Source organism: Schistocerca nitens, chromosome 9, assembly GCF_023898315.1.
Source record: "Schistocerca nitens isolate TAMUIC-IGC-003100 chromosome 9, iqSchNite1.1, whole genome shotgun sequence".
In the NCBI taxonomy this organism is placed as follows: domain Eukaryota; kingdom Metazoa; phylum Arthropoda; class Insecta; order Orthoptera; family Acrididae; genus Schistocerca; species Schistocerca nitens.
The window spans coordinates 511,770,043-511,776,068 of NC_064622.1; the positions used below are offsets into that span (position 1 = coordinate 511,770,043).

The window sequence follows — 6,026 nt, forward strand, 5'->3', positions numbered from 1 at the left end:
ATGAATTAATATTTGTGTCATGGCCAGGGCTCGAACCTGGGTCTTCTCCCTTACTAGGCAGAAATGCTAACCATTACACCACCGCAGCACAATGGTCAATATTTCTGCACAAACCACTCAAGTCGGTTGCCATCCCTAACACAAACTTCAATTCATATCTTCAACTTGTTTTCCCCCCTTACGTTGTCAATATTGTCAGGGCTCTCTGTCATTGGAATAGCACCCCAGCGTTGGACGTATGGGGAAGTCTTGTACCACACTGCTGCGGTGATGTAATGGTTAGCATTTCTGCCTAGTAAGCAAGAAGACCCGGGTTCGAGTCCCGGCTGTGGTACAAATTTTAATTCATATCTTCAGCTTCCATCATTACCTCAATAATATTGTGATCTCAGGCTCCTCAACAGATGAACAGTTGCGAATCTTTGTGCTTTGTTCACAGTGCCACAGGCCGTCAGTTTAAAATGTTACATGGTCAAATGACAATTTTTTTAGCCTTCTATCATCTATCTCTGGTTTTAAGTCTCATGCGCTCGCGTCAAGCTTCTACATCAGCATGTTGATGCCATTACAGCTTTACCCCGTCCTACCGATATCAAAGAATTGCAAGCCTTTCTCGGAAAGATTGTGTACTACTGTTAATTTCTCCCTAGTGTGTTCACACTGGCCCAGTCCCTTAATGCTCTCTTACGTGAAAGTGTTCCATTTCACTGGTCGCCCTCCTACGAGAGCGCTTTTATCCTATTAAGATCAGAATTACACTCGCCACCTTGCTTGGTTACCATCCAACCAGGCCAATATCTTGCTTAGCCTTTGGGCTGTTCTCATGCATATATATGTGGACAGCTCCAGTCGCTCTGTTGTGTGTGCTTTCAAAACTCTGAATCAGGCGTAACAGCGCTACTCGCTAATAGAAAAGAAAGGCCTTGCTGTTGCGTACACACTCAAAAAATTTCGTATTTTTCTATACGAATCTAAGTTTTATTTGATTACTGATCATAATCCTCTGGTATCTCTTTCAATTCTTTGGTATCTTTACCTGGCAAAGCGGTCCATCACCTGGAGTGCTGGGCCCTGTCGAGCTAACGATTTATTTCTAATCCACAGCGCAACACAGTTCAGATGCTCTTTCTCAGTTGCCAATGGCTACAATCCAGCAGTGGATCAGGATGAACACTTCTATTTCCTTTTAGAAGTCCAAAACATCATCAATAGTTTTCCCATTACCAGTTCTCAGATTCTGGCGAATGTCATGACCAATCCTGTGTTCAATTTGTCAATCATAGCTGACCGAATAAACTACCGGACCAATCGTCTGATGCTCTCCAACATCAACTATCAGTACTTGATTGTGGGTTACTGTTGACTACTGAACAGATGGCGCCCAGTTGTGATACCACCCACACTGTGGCAAGACATCACATGCCTTCGCCACCTTGACATTTGAGTGTTTCTAGCACAAATTTGGTGGGCCTTTGCCAGGTGTTTTGACTCGAATTGACAATGAAGTCACACATGTTGTGACAGCCTGCCCACAGTGAGTCACCCATAAAGTGGCTCCACGGGCCTCTCTTTCCCTGTGGCCTGCCCTCCAGTGCCTCTTGAACGGTATCCATGCTTATTATTATTATCGTATGCATCAATTACAGTAATATACATTTAGCAAAACATATATAAAAATGAACATGTGAAATTATATACAGTACACAAGTTTAAAAACGGCTCACACTACACTCGAATGTTGATGGACTCAATCCAGTGGAGTGCCTCGTAGGATGCTTGATGAAGCTTCTCAATGCCACCACAGAGCGTCTGATTGGACATTCATTCACAATGTGGTTCATTGTTTGGGTGTCACCACAGTCACACACACTATCACTTGAAAAGCCCCACTTGTTCGTGTTGCCATTTCATATGCTGGTCTTTTAGATTTGAGGCCTTTCCTGGGCTGTGATAGCAAATCGTCATGAAGAGGGATGGAGTTGTTTTCAGAAACTTGCTGACAGAGGTTGTAAAGAGTAGCCTTTCGACTGAGGTATGGTGGACAGATATTTTAAAGCACTGGTAGCCAGCAAGTAGGTGTAGATCAGACTGTACCACTAATTACTGTCATAACTGAGTTCAGTTGGACGTCTACTTTCACTACGTGGGCGCTTCGGACCCAAACTGGGGCACAGTATTCTGCTGCAGAGTATACTAGTGCAAGGTATGCTTCTCGGAGGAGAGGACTGATGTGGCTGCTCCCCGTGTACTGCCTGTCAGCTTTCTCACAAAGTTCACTCGTGTTTGTGTCTTCTTGGCCAAGTTGGAAAGCTGTATTTTGTATGTTAAAGTTCTGTCCAGAGTGACTCCCAGGTATCTTGGATTTTCGTTATATCTGACTGTGCCAAGAGGGCCGAACTGTGGACTGATCTTCGCTGATGAATGGCGATTAGAAAAATGGAAAAGGCTTACCTCGGTTTTAGAAACATTTGGTATCGGTCGCCGTCTCAAAATACTCATAAATTGTAGTAAGGCTGGTCGTTAGCTGTTCTTCACATTCAGAAAGGTCTTCACTCTGATATGAAATTGCCAGGTCATCTGCATATTGAAATTTTCGGCAGGTCAAATTCGGCAGGTCAGCTGTGTAGAGGTTGAATAACACAGGTGCAAGAACAGAGCCCTGAGGTAGTCCATCACTATACCATCCTTTCCCTTTGGGTTCCAATCTATATAAGGGTTGATACTATGAAAACATCTTCTTCGTCATCCTTGGGTAGGTACACCTCTTCCATTTATACTAAACTATGGTACAGGCCAATCCCCTTTTTGGTGCCCCTGCCCACACAGTATAGGTCCGCCTTCTCTGGGTCTGCCCACCTGCTTCTCCTTCTCTCATTTCACCTATATCGGGTGCGCCCTCCCTATCTTCACTAACAGCTATTCATAGTCTTGCCTCTTTCATACACCTCTGCACACTATTTTACTTAAAATTTCCTGGTAAAATTTCTATCTACCTCTCCTTTCCTCCTCCTGAGTCCTTCAGCCTACCTGCTTAAATTCTTCGATTGTTCATTGCTTACAGCTCACTTACATAGCCTTAATAACTAAATATGTTTCGTCCATGGTTGTAACTTTATTTCTTTTCTTTGGGCTATTTGGTCTGCACAATCCTATTATTCGTCAAAAACTTATTTGACTCGATACCTCTGGCTTAATATCTATTTCTTTTTATCTCCATTCATATTACTTTCTACTACTATAGCTATGAACACAGGTGGATATACGCTTCGTCCCCCCTTGTTCCTTTAGCTTAAGCTTACTATACCATTTCACTTGAGATGTGCAACTGTCATTACCTAGCACATGTGCTCGAGCCCTCCCTGAGCACTATGTCCCCCCTTATCTGTGGCGGTTGTTACATCTCCTTGTGTGTTACTTGTCTGCGTCTTTGTATTTAATTGTTAGAGTGTGGAAGTGTGATCGTGCATCCTGAGTCTCCGGCCCACTAAGGTTCTTAGTTGAAGATTTATTGAAATCACGGAAAAGAGAAGGACTTCAGCGATACAAGTATATGGATGTGGACAGATGGAAAGATGGTACTCTTAAGAGAAGTAAGAAAGGAAATAAAAGAATTGGTTGCTAAGATCGAAGAAAGAAAGAAGACAGCCCCAAAGGCAGGAAACCCTTCCCACACCCCTTCCCCAGGATCCCCACTTTGCCGGTACTTAAGTGAGAAGCCGGAGGAGGTATGATGTTCGGCGTCTCCTGCAGAACGGACATTCTCACCGTCACCTTTGAAGTCCTCGAAGAAAAGATCTTAGCAACTCCTGTGGAACGGCAAATGATGAATAACCAGTCACACTTGTTTGCGAGGGTTGTATGAAGGGCGTGGTGTGTAGGTCGTGTCTGTGCCTATGCTACCCACCCATTTCAAAATTAGATATAAACCCTCCCCAATCACATCACACTTTACAAAAAATATAAAGCATTCTATAAAAATAGAAATTATGCACACTATAATCAAATAGCTGCATCAAACCAGTCTCAGGACTGAAGACCACAACAACAACAACAATCAAATAGTTGTTCAGTTAGTCACTTCACTTTGTATTTCATACACATGTTCAGTTTATGTCATCTAGGTATAATTCTTCCTAGACAGTACCATCATATTATATCTCCTGTTAGAATGTTACCCTGTTAGTTTTATCTCATGCTTAGAGGTTACTGTTTATTGTGACTCCTTAAATTAGTTATAATCGTGTAGTCATAATTGGTCTCTTTTAATACTAATATGATAGGATAGCTTAAGGGCTATAAATGGATTACAGGGTAGTCGAAGATTTGAAGGGAGTTTGGTGTAGGAAAAATAATGTGGAAGTAACACCGAACCCAACTCGGGAACCGGCGGACGTCACTCCGCCCCTTGACACAGAACGTCAACGTCCCTGTGGGTTTTGTTCATATCGTTTTATATCCTGTGAGGTCATGTAATGCTTTAGGAATAATCGGATACATCTTATACTTTACATGGGTATTATTCTCCTTAGCTTTCTGACGGATGTCACACGTTTTAATAGTAGCAGTTACCTTACGTCCTAATCGCTTAAAATAATAAAACTTATTCATGTGAGCTATACGTACACTTTTTCACTCCAAAGTGGCCATATCCACTATGAATGTACTGTATTAATTTAGACTCTGCTATTTGTGGTATACACAGCCGCCAATAGCTTGACTCTTTGCTGTTTCTCCAGAACAAGTTGTGATTTGTTACCTTCCACTATTCCCTTTTGTTTACCGGTAATGACTCTCTTATACACATGGCATAGATCTCTGTAAAATAATGGTCATGTTTAATATTTTCCGTTATCGTTTGGGCTAACTCGTGTACTTCCCTTGTTGGATATTGTGTTGTTATAAAATTGATCACGAAAGCTACCCCAGGTCCTTCTGTACGTCGTAGATCTTTCATGTTTTGAGGTAGTCGCGACAAAGGATCGGGTACTATATTCTCTGATCCTTTTATATATTGTATTTTAATATCATATTCTTGTAAAAACAACATCCATCTCATTAGTCTACTGTGTAATAATCCACCTCTCATTAGGAATGACAAAGCCTGGTGGTCGGTATAAATGTAGATTTCTGAACCCCATATCAAAGTTTGGAACTTTTGTATACTCCACACTACCGCTAGCAATTCTTTCTCGGTAGCAGTATAATTTCGCTCATGCTTATTTAAGTTTCGACTAATAAACGCTATAGATCATCCCCCATTTCCCTTGGAATAATTCTGCTGCAATACCGTAATCTGAGGCTATCTTAAAAGGTTCATTCATTACGGGATGTTGTGAGATAGGCGCATTTACTAAAGCTTGTTTTAGTTTTCAAAGGCTTCTTGGGTCCCTTGGTCCCAATTCCATGATATACCTTTGCGTAATAATCTTAACAGTCTAGGGTCGTTCATTTCTTGGCTTTGCACATAGTGTCGATAATAACCTGCCATTCCCAGAAACCCTTTTAATTGATTAACGTTTTGAGGAGATGGACCGTTTTTAATAGCCTCGATTGTCTTGGGGTCTAGTTTAATGCCTTGTACTCCCACTATGTCTCCTAAAAACTTTAGTTCCTGCCTCGCAAAGTAAGATTTGCTTAACTTTAAGGTGATACTCTTTTCCTTAAATCGCTCCAAAGGTTTTTTCAGTGTCCTACAATGTTCTTCCCAAATAGATGAAATAATCGAGATGTCATCCACATAAATAACTTGTTCTTTCAATAACTCTTGTCCAATAGCCTTATCAAGTGCTGTTATAAATACCAATACTGATATATTTAGTCCAAAAGGTAGTACGTTAAAGTGGTAAGATTTCCCGTCGAACAAAAAAGCAGTATACTTTTTTGAATCGGGATGTAACCGGATTTGCCAGTACCCAGCCGTCACATCAACGGAGCTAAAATAATGGGCATCCTTAAATTTAGTTAATAATTCACCTACATTAACCGGACGATCTCTTTCGGTTTCAATATGACGGTTGAGGGTGCGT

General features: G+C 41.5%; 1 non-coding gene across 1 annotated transcript; it reads left to right on the forward strand.

Annotated features, from left to right (window-relative positions):
- The first annotated feature begins 261 nt into the window (after window positions 1–261).
- Window positions 262–334, forward strand: Trnat-agu (transfer RNA threonine (anticodon AGU)). Its single transcript has one exon. It is a non-coding gene; the product is annotated as a tRNA-Thr (tRNA).
- Window positions 335–6,026: the final 5,692 nt, after the last annotated feature.